The sequence below is a fragment of the Myxocyprinus asiaticus genome, chromosome 9, assembly GCF_019703515.2.
Source record: "Myxocyprinus asiaticus isolate MX2 ecotype Aquarium Trade chromosome 9, UBuf_Myxa_2, whole genome shotgun sequence".
Taxonomy (NCBI): Eukaryota; Metazoa; Chordata; class Actinopteri; order Cypriniformes; family Catostomidae; genus Myxocyprinus; species Myxocyprinus asiaticus.
Window position 1 is genome coordinate 14,373,782 of NC_059352.1, and position 11,904 is coordinate 14,385,685.

The window sequence follows — 11,904 nt, forward strand, 5'->3', positions numbered from 1 at the left end:
CTTCCGCAAGAGGCCCACTTTACTCTACTGCCACAGCAGCATTTTTACCATGCTTCCTCTGAAGCCTTTTTGTCTTCGCTTCTCAGCAGCTGCAGCTAGCATTACAGGAGATAGCGGTCACCACCTTGTCTTCTCAAAGCACCATATTTCCCTATCTATGGGTAGTCTATTGAGTGAGGCTACCCCTGCAAACAAGCCCCGTTCCTCTCGTCCTCATTTTCCCCGTTCGATTGCTTGCTGGGCTTACCCGTTCGAATGCCGTGAGCGCTCTCTTTCTATGGAGCAGTCTCCCGTTTGAATCGCAGTGTGAGCCCTCACTTTCGAACACAATGCGAGCCAACTAGTGCTCACATTCCCCATTCGACTGCTTGCTTGGCTTACCCGTTCGAATGCCGTGAGCACTCTCTCTTTATAGAGCAGTCTCCCATTTGAATTGCAGTGTGAGCCCTCCCTTTCGAACACAGTCAAACCAACTCTTGTTCTCATTCTCCCCATTTGACTGCTTGCTGGGCTTACCCGTTCGAATGCCATGAGTGCTCTCTCTCTATAGAGCAGTCTCCCGTTTGAATCGCAGTGTGAGCCCTCCCTTTCGAAAGCAGCACGACCACCTAGTGCTCACTTTCGCTGTTCGACTGCTTGCTGGGCTTACCCGTTTGAATTCCGTGAGTGCTCTCTCTTCATAGAGCAGTCTCCCGTTCGAATCGCAGTGTGAGCCCTCCCTTTTGAACACAGTGCGAGCCAACTCTCATTCTCACCTTCCCCATTCGACTGCTTGCTGGGCTTACCCGTTCAAATGCTGTGAGCTAAACCTCTCTCTCTTAGAAGAGTCGCAGAGTTTGAATCGCAGTGTGAGCCCTCATTTTCGAACGCAGCACAAGCCAACTCTTATTTTCACCTTCCCTGTTCGGACTTCTATGACGAGTGGTGGTCTCTCGTTCGAATCGCAGCGTAGCCCTCTCAACCAGCAATCGTACAAGAATGCACCTTCAAACAAATGCTTAAAGCACTCCCTCTGCACAAATTTTGAGGGGGAAAAATGATTCAGAAGCATCCACCAAGCCAATTTACCAAATATAATCATTGCTGGCTTGCTGTCCTAAATATTTCCTGCCATAGTCATGGTACTGTTCTTTCATTTAACGCCTTTTTTGGGGGTAATCAGGAGTCGAGTCTCGAGCTCCGAGCCCTCCAGTATACAGACAGCAAGCCAAATACGTTTACTGCTTCAACACAAGATTACATTAACATATGAACTACTGAAATCTCTATACGACACCTGTAGCCATCTTCTCATGTCATTCACCCATCACGTTATAGTTCAGGTGAGCAGATTTTTTGAGTGTTAATCCGGGACAGGGTGATACTATATTTTTATACATGCGCACACACATACACACATATGTATAAAAGATTACATTTTATTTTATATTGCGTTTTGAACCTAATCAAGTATCTCTGTAACAGGAAAAAAAAATAAGATAAATAAATATAATGAATCTCTGAGACAAGATGCCTCCCTTTTAAAGGTCATAATATTGATGAGTATAACAGAATTCAGGATTTTAGGAGGTACATTTATCAGTATCTATCCTTGCTCATAATGAGTCTCAGGAAAGATTGTTGTGGGAGATAGACAATGTTTCAGCTCTCAGATAAAAAAGGGTCCCCTCACAGACAGTCAAGGCTGAGAGTGGTTATTAATAGAGGACTATTTTAATGGCTCTAAATGTTGGAGAGTGCAGATGTTTCTGAAAGCACAACATTAAATCCACATTGGCTGTGAGACTGGTTTCTTTCATCATAAGGGCAAGGATTTTCCATATGGCAGGGTTCCAAAGGTCACGGAAAACCTGGAAATATCAGGGACATTTAAAATTGTGTGTTCCATGTCTGAAAAAGTCATGGAAATTAATAAAATCTTAATACATGGAAATGTCACAAAACGTTTTATTGTTAATATTCAAAATTCTAGTACACTATAAAAAATGTCTGTAATTTTAATGGTAAAAGACTGTAAAAATGCTACAGAAATAAAATGTTAATTGATTAATGAATATTAATTGTAAAATATACAGTACAATTTTTTTAAATATAATTTAAAAGACAATACAGTAGTTTTTACAATACAATGTTGTAAAAATAAAAAATTTTAGATGTAAAAAGTATGATTTTCCTGTATAATTAATGGTAAAAATTTCCATTATGTTTAACAAGAGAGTACATGTAGTTTTTACAATAAATTATTGTTAAAATGTGGAATTCATTTTATTGAAAAACAACAAACAATTAAAAATAACATTTTTATTATTTGTGCCACACTTCCCTGTTGTTTGTGTGTTTGTCTTTATAAATCTGACTTGTGTTATCTATATAGAATAACTCCTTACAAGTCAGTTTTATTATATTATATGATGAATTATATATTTTCTTGCTCTCTAAGAAGATTCTAACATAAAAATCACAGCCAAAAAACAGTAATTTGGCACTCAAAATTGGCACAAAAATATTACCTTTCTGGAATGTATTATATTTATCTTGGGTTATTATATTTTTAATATGATGATTTTCTGGTAAGTAATTTTCCTTGATTAATGTACAGTGAATGGAAATAATTGCCATATTACTTTTTAATAAACTCAGCAACATACATTATATACTTGAGGCAGGGGCACCAGATCCGAGGGGGCCGTGGGACCATGGCCCACCCACTTTAGCCCACACCTTAAATGAACTTCGACTACCATGAAAATATACACTATGCTTCTGGCGCATGCATTAAAAGTAGTTCAGTGCATATATTGCCTGAATAGAAATTAATTGCCCCTTGAAATCAGTGTTTTCCCACAATAAGGAGAATGAGAGAAAGAGAATGATCTTTATTGCCAAGTATGCTTACACATACAAGGAATTTTTCTTAGTGACAGAAGCTTTCAGTGCACAAACAATACAGCAACAAGACAAAGACAATAATAATAATAATAATAATAATAATAATAATAATAAAAGCCAATAGAAAATATAAGTACGTATATATAGAAATACACAATAAGACATAATATATATATATATATATATATATATATATATATATATATATATATATATATATATATATATATATATAAATCTGTTATATAAAGTGCAAGGGAATGTAATGCAGAAGAGGTAGGATATGTTAAATAAATATTATTGACTGAGCTGTGTATTGCACGTAATTATTATTATTGCTCAGGGGCAGTTTTAACTGTTCATGAGATGGACTCACTAATGAACACACTGCTGACTGTAACAGGTAGGGGATGGGCAAGGAGGAGGTGGGAACTGGCTGAGCAGTCAATAAAACCTTTAATGACAAACTCAACTTAAAACAACATAAGACACCATCTCTCTCATGCATCTCTCTCTCTCGAACTGCCGTCTCTGGTCCCCCTTTATCAAGTAAAATAACGGTGTTTTAAAACCTATGTGGGTTTTGTGTTATTCTTCTTTCAAGAGGGAAATTTGTCTTAATTCACAGTAAGACTAAATTTATTTTGAAGATAAGTCATAAAGTCAGCAGCTGTCCTTTTCTGCATAACGCAGCGGCCCATGCGGCCCCATTTCGCGGCCAGCCCATCGGAAAAAAATGTCCCGGTTCTCCAAATGGCCAGTCTGCCACTGGTATAAAAGGAGTGTGTCACTGTCATAGAAACATGCCAGATATTCATCAAAGATGCAGTTAATGCACAAAAGAATGTAATTTTCAATTCTTCTAATTCATTGCATACAGTCCATTTACAATACCAACTTTTTATTAACGTGCTGTCTTTGTTTAAATCGTTTGTGCTCGAGGGAATGGACTATATACTGTAATAGGATGCAGACGCTGGAATAACCGGAGAAGAACCTCAGAATTAAATGGCACTTGGTCCAGTCTTTTTGCGCACTGCACGGGCGATTTTGCCAAACCCACTTGCGCCCAAACGTAGCGCATGCTTGCACGAAAATATCAAAACTTCATGGCCATGCCCATTAACTCTGCGCTTATGACTTAAGGTGTCATGTTGTGCTTGACGCTTTTAAAATAGGGCCCTGAATCTCTTTACATCAACATTTGAAATGTGTATGGAGACTAGTTTTTGACTAATATTTATGCTAATAAATAACTAGTCAGTGATTCTGAAAATCTTGGAAGCTGGTCTGATATAAATTGGCAGTACTGACTGCGGAGTGTTGTTGTGAAGACAGCCTTTTACAGGGAGGTGACAGCCTATCCTGCTACACTTACAGAGAGGTGACAGACTATCCTGCAATACTTACACTTACTGAGCACTTTATTAGGAACATTATGGTCCTAATAAAGTGCCTGATGTTGTCTTCTGCTGTTGTAGCCTATCCGCCTCAAGGTTCAATGTGTTGTGCATTCTGAGATGCTGTTCTGCACAATACGATTGTACGAGTGGTTATCTGAGTTACCATAGCCTTTCTGTCAGCTCGAACCATTCTGGCCATTCTCCGTTGACCTCTCTCCTCAACAAGGTGTGGATGTTTTTTGTTTTTGGCTCCATTATGAGTAAACTCTAGAGACTGTTGTGCGTGAAAATCACAGGAGATCAGCAGTTACAGTAATGCTTTTACAATATTTATAGGCATATCTAATAACTTACATTTTAGACACAATATGGGCAGCTATTTTGTCTATTTTTGCTCCACTCATGAAAATAATGCAGAACGAAGCCAAAGTAGGATCGACCGTAGTGTTTTGCCAAGCAATGCAGGACTGGCAGCCTGTCTGGAATGCTGCGAACACAGACAAGCAGAGTGGTACAAACAGCGAAGAGTCCTAGTACTCTCATAGACAAGATTGCACCACGAAAATATACTGTGAGTTGTCCTGTGTTTGGAGACCAACAGGGAGTGCCCTAGAGCTGTGTGTACAGTCCTTACCTTAGTATAGAACAAAATGCAGTCTCAAGCATGTACACTGATTGCCTGATAAAGTATTTACAGATGCTATTTACCAGTCAGCCCCTTCAAATCTTCAGAGGAGATGGAAAAGTTGTTTAAATTATGAAACATTCTTTCCCTCATTTATTAAAAAAATTATCTGCATTTAATAAATAAATGAATTAAAATACAGTAATATACTTCAAAAACAATTTAAAATAACTGTTGACTACGTCAAATATATTCACATTGTTTCTCCAGTTTGACGGAGTATAAGCGGTCCGTGACAGCCAGTCAAAACTGCTCATTATCACACTGTAGCTCTACGTTACTGCGTCCCCCTTCAAAGGATCTCTGAAGAAATCGTGTACTGTCAGAGTATGTACTGTATTTGATGAAGGACGCACTTCTCGGCCTGTAAAACAGTATGTTCTTTAGGTATGCATTCGAGTATAATGAATAGATTCCAGACATACTTCATCCAGGAACATGGGTATTGACCCATGACCAGAATATATGACATAAGAACAACCAATGCGAAAATCATCTACTCTGGTTTTGTTAAACAAGCACCATTTGAGCATAAGTATATATATATATATATATATATATATATATATATATATATATATATATATATATATATATATATTTGGTATATATAGAACTTACAGTTGAAAAGAGCCGTCCAACACACCATTCTTTTAAATCCAGCGCTTTGAATACGACGTCTCCTCAGCTCTCGAGGTATTATGGGATCGTAAATTGTCCAGTCGATTTCGCACTACAGAATCTAGCTGAAAATAGTAGGTCATCAGGGTATTTCTCGCTAACTGTGTTATGAATACTGAGGATTTGGACATACTACTCCATATAGTACGGAAGAATGGATATTCGGATGCAGCGTGTATACAAAGCAGCTGACTCTTTTTTGACACAAATGGAACGCCATAAATTCGCTTTATGCACCATGGTGCTGCAGTGGCGCTTAGAACACAGTTTTTTGTAAATTTCTATATTTCCACTAGACTATTGGTGCAGATATCCGTGCTATGTGGCAGGTGCTATTTACACCTGGATGCAAGTAGCCACTCTGAAAAGTATCTGAATGTTTTATGGCACTACGGTCATCCAGAAAATACATTGATAGTAACATTGTAAAATTGAAACAAAAAGTAACCAAAATACAAATATGCTTATCCATTTAGCATATGACCACATATAACATAGAGGTTTTTTTTTTCTCACTTGTTCATTTTTTGGTAATTCTTTACATAAAAATGTTCATGTTGCACATGTAGTTAAACTGTAGTTTAACTATAATATTTACAAATTAAGGACATGTTGTTTATTGGTAATAATCCATACTTGTGCAAGTACACTGTAACGTAAAGTGTGAACTTGACCTTTCACTTTCCACTCTCCTGCATGCTTTTCTTCTGTGCACCTCCCTTTATTTGTTTTTGGATAAATAAAAGCCTAATCCAGACATGCCATCATTTATCCCAGTTAATCTTCAATCAATGCCACAGTTAAATATTGTTAATCAGCATACAGTGGAACTAAAAAGTATTTGTAAACTTAAAAATGTCTAAATGTCATTGGGAATATTGAATAACTGGCATTTTTAAAGACGGATATCACAAGCACACTTTTCATGAAAACATTTCACAAACTATATCAGCCGTGCTGATATTTCGACCAACAGTATGACTGCAAGTTTGCTTTTATACAACAATTCTACAAACAAGAAGTTAAAGGGTTAATTCACCCCAAAATTAAATGAATTTACTCACCCTCATTTCAATATAAACCTGTATGACTTTCTTTTTTCCCATGTAACACAAGAGAAATTCTGAAGAATGTTGACGCTGCTCCATACAATGAATAGTGAGTGAGGAATGGTGACAGAATAACAGTACCAGCATTCTATCATCTTCTTTTGTGTTCCATAGAAGAAAGTCGATTGCGTTTGGAACAACACAAGTGTGAGTAAATTATGACAGATTGTTATTTTTTTATTTTTTTATTTTATTTTATTTATTTATTTATTTTTTGGGGGTGAATTATTCTTTTTATTTAAAGTAATTTACATTTCAGACAACATTTGGCTAGTATTTTGTATTTAACCTCCAAACCATCCAATTAATCAACCTCTGACATGATCTAAATCAAGCCAGTCACTTCTTTGTTGTCCTCTTGAAGAACTAATTTAGAAAGTAGTGAGGCTGCACAAATATTTGTTATGTCCCATCTCTGTGTAAGTGGCTTAATCTCTTAATGAGAAAATGCTATTGGGAAGATGCATTAGTAGGTCCACAGTTTAGCCTCTAAAACAATCAGATGCACAACCATACACACACACTACCGCACATCATGGACCAGGAAACATCTTCAAAGGACATCACTATAGATGTAGAGATAATAGAAGAGAGGAGTCTTCACTCTTGAATCACCGTGAAATTAATCCAAATAATACTTGTGGTACTACAGAAGAGCAAACAGAAGGACAGGAGGATTCATTGGCTGCTCGCAGTAACACAAAATCTCTCATCAAGGACAGAGACCCAAAGGGAATCAACAAGTGCCTAAAGGTGAGTCATACAATCAATATTGTCCAGGCCAATGGCCTTCTCTTTTCAGGCCACCAGACATTTATTGTGTACATACTAATAGGTGGTTCCCCCAGCCTCATTTAGTCTTTTTTTCTCAGTTCAGACAAATTGTGAATCTTATTGGGTTTTTTTTCCCTTTCCCCTTCATCAGCTGTGAAGGGGAGACCGGAGCTAGTAGTCACACTTTTAACTCAAGTAAATATTTCTCATGGTGGGGTTATTTTAGAAAGTCAGTTCCTGTAGAGACACAAACCTCAAGGTCTAGATTACTTAAAGGCTATTAAACATTCCCAATTTTATTGTTCAGGAATAAAGAAACAAGTTAATTTGCCACACATTGAGCTTTTGTGAATATATGCCCCAAATAACAGGCAAAAAATGTGATAGCAACTTCCCCATGTGACAACTAGCCCCGTTCTTCCCAGTGCAAATGTGAACTACATAATAGCTTCTTCTTAAAATAAATGATGTACAGTGTTGCTGAAATACTTAGTTATATCAGAATGGATGGTAATCTTGGGTCAATGTACAGTAGGCTGTTTTTATAATACTATACTGCCCTCTAATGATAAAAAGGAGTACTACAGGATTTCTTTCTGTGTTGCACACAGTGTTCATGCATCACATACTTTTTTGGCATCTGTGCAATTAGTGCCAGTAAAAGTTTAACGTTTCACAAATGGATTAAATTTCTGTCACATGATTGTGCATACACAGATAAGACGGAAAACATAGCTACCCTGTTAATCAGAATACAAAAACAAAACAAAAAAATGTAAACGAAAAATTTAAAGCAACTTCAGATTTCTAACTTTATGATAAGGACAATTCTAGATATATTGGCCTTCACGTCACTTCAATTTACTCAGTTACCAAGATATCAGTTAGGCAGAGTAATATAGGTCCAAAGCTTTGGCAACCAAAAATAGCTTTTCTCTTGTTGTGTCCGCTCAGGTGACCTTTGAGGATGTGATAGCAGAGCCTGCTTCAGTGAGGAGCTTTGATAATGTGTTGCTGTGCTCTGTTTGAGCTGTCTAGACTCTGGCTTTACCGCATCATTCCCCTGCTGCTTGCTGTGCCAGTGGCTTAGGTGGCAGGTATTCTCTTTGCTGTCCTCAGTTGTCTACATATCTGGTGAGTCACCACTGAGTCAACAATCAACTGCAATAAACTAACAAATAAAAAGTAAATAAAAAAAGTCCTAAGTATTACTATATTATTTTGCCATTTATTGATAAAATGATACAATACATTGATATAAATTTTATATTAATTAATGCTAATTGACCCTTCCATAAGCCCTGCCTTAAAAACGTTTCTGACCAATCCTGTCTTAGCAACTGTTACTGGGCTGCCATTACTCTGACATGTGTTTGCTATTTCCCAATGAGAGTCTACAGGAGTGGAATGTGTTTGAGTGGTTTTAAACGGGATTAATAACTGAATGCTAACTCATTTATGTATTGATTCATGTACGTAAAAGCTATAGTAAATAAACAGTTCACAGCATCAAAATTAGTGTGTTATGAGATGTTATAAGCAATTCTGTTCACTTACGTTAATGTTGACAGTTGTGTAATTGCTATCAAATGATGCTTTTGCAAGTGACTGTGATAATCATTTTTCTTTATCTGTTTATTCTGTTCTGTTACAAAAAAAAAAAAAAAAAACTCAGATAAACATATCATACAATGTTACTCTTCATTCCAGCCCACTTAAGAATATTATCCATTCCGTTTATGAAAATAATTAGCAAAATATTAAAGAATAAATTTCTGCAGAGCTTGTCAGAGCAAGCAACCGTAACCAAGGGGGGCTTAGCAAAGGGTCAATTGACAATTTGTGAACAGATTAGGTGAAGAAAAAACTGATAGACTAGAAGTGTTTTAATAGTTACTTGTTACTATAACATTTCCCCACCTGTTGTTTAAACCTGGAGTTCAGATTGTGTGGTATTGGGTGTTTATTTTATGTACACTGGTGGCCAAAAGTTTGGAATAATGTACAGATTTTGCTCTTATGAAAAGAAATGGGTACTTTTATTCACCAAAGTGGCATTCAATTGATCACAATGTATAGTCACGACATTAATAACATGAAAAATTACCATAAAATGATTCTTTTTTTTTATTTTTTTTTTTTTTCAGAACTTCTTAAACTACTTCAAAGATTTCACATCAAAAAATCCTCCACATGCAGCAATGACAGCTTTGCAGATCCAATGCATTCTAGCTGTCAGTTTGTCCAGATACTCAGGTGACATTTCACCCCACGCTTCCTGTAGCGCTTGCCATAGATGTGACTGTCTTGTCGGGCACTTCTCATGCACCTTACAGTCTAGCTTATCCCACAAAAGCTCAATGGGGTTAAGATCCATAACACTCTTTTCCAATTATCTGTTGTCCAATGTCTGTGTTTCTTTGCCCACTCTAACCTTTTCTTTTTGTTTTTCTGTTTCAAAAGTGGCTTTTTCTTTGCAATTCTTCCCATAAGGCCTGCACCCCTAAGTCTTCTCTTTACTGTTGTACATGAAACTGGTGTTGAGCAGGTAGAATTCAATGAAGCTGTCAGCTGAGGACATGTGAGGTGACTATTTCTCAAACTAGAGACTCTGATGTATTTATCCTCTTGTTTAGTTGTACATCTGGCCTTCCACATCTCTTTCTGTCCTTGTTAGAGCCAGTTGTCCTTTGTCTTTGAAGACTGTAGTGTACACCTTTGTATGAAATCTTCAGTTATTTGGCAATTTCAAGCATTGTATAGCCTTCATTCCACAAAACAATGATTCACTGACGTGTTTCTAGAGAAAGCTGTTTCTTTTTTGCCATTTTTGACCTAATATTGAACTTAAGACATACCAGTCTATTGCATACTGTGGCAACTCAAAAACAAACACAAAGACAATGTTAAGCTTCATTTAAAGAACCAAATAGCTTTCAACTGTGTTTGATATAATGGCAAGTGATTTTCTAGTACCAAATTAGCAATTTATCATGAAAATTACTTTTTCAAATAGTGATGGTGCTGTTTTTTTTACATCAGTAATATCCTGACTATACTTTGTGATTAGTTGAATGCCACTTGGGTGAATTAAAGTACCAACTTCCTTCCGAAACAGCAAATCTGTACATTATTCCAAACTTTTGGCCACCAGTGTATGTTCTAATTATACTAGACACAGCCTTGTAAAAAGACCATCTTAACCAGCATGCAATTTCCATGTTAGTCTAGGCTGGTTAGTTCTGGATCGGTGTTGGTTTAACTGGTGAACCAGCATAGCTGTGCTTTTCACCCGTGAAACCTTGCTGGAGAAGCTGCTGACCAGCGTGATCTTTCTGATGTTGCTGGTTAAGCTAGTTTAAAAGCTTGGTGGGGACACCAGCATCCATCACTGGGGGACCAGCACCCAAAACACAATGTAAGCTGGTGACCAGCAATACTGGTCTTTTCAGCAGGGAGTGTTGTATTATTGTTCAACTGCAAAAAAAAAAAAAAAAAAAAAAAGCCATCAACAAACTGAAATCATTGACAGAGTAGACATGTTGTGGAAATCTATTAGATCACTTCAGGTGGCTGCTATACTCTATGCTCTATTATATGATATATAGAAATGCTCTATTATCAAGCAAAGCTGGTATAATCCCTGTTAATGAGAAAATTAAAACCAGGAAGGGCCCAGGACAGAACCTTGTGGAACATCACAAGTTATATCTTTTTTTTTTTTCCTGGAAATGTAAATGCCAAATGTACTTAAAATAACATGATCTGTCAAGTAAATCTATGTACTTGCCAAGAAGGCTTATCTTACACCGACGTACATCCAAGAAATATACTTAACTGTGTCAAAAGCTTTTTAAGTGTAAAATAAGACAGAAACGCTAATGATAACATATCTGCCTTCTCTCCTTTTTAGACTGATAATTCCCAGTGTGCAGCTCTTGGTCATAAACTTGCACTGGGTAAAGGAGGTGTGGCACAGCGTGCTGGACATTGTCATCTCCCCCCTCTGCAGAAGTTTTGGGAAGTGCTGTGGGTTCATTAGAATCAGTGTGGCAAAATATTAACCACCACACAGAACGATGCAAATATTCTTTTATTGATTACAAACTCAGCATATACATGTACTGTATACAGCTGTTCGATTTTATACGATGTTGGACATGTCTTTGCAGCTCATTTGAAATTAACTTTCAAATATCTTGTAGAGGTTTTTATAGTTTTTGGACCACTCTGCCCTAACGAAAACATATGTAGTTTGCTCAGGAGTGCAAAGCACTCAATACCCAGTCTTAGCAATTGTAAATAGAGCTGTACTTGACTGACTTGTCGTTGCTAAAAATTTAATGACAAACTACACACTTTT

The 11,904-nt window shown here is 36.9% G+C and overlaps 1 pseudogene; it reads left to right on the forward strand.

Annotated features, from left to right (window-relative positions):
• Window positions 1–4,751: 4,751 nt before the first annotated feature.
• Window positions 4,752–11,605, forward strand: LOC127446410 (caveolin-2-like; annotated as a pseudogene).
• Window positions 11,606–11,904: the final 299 nt, after the last annotated feature.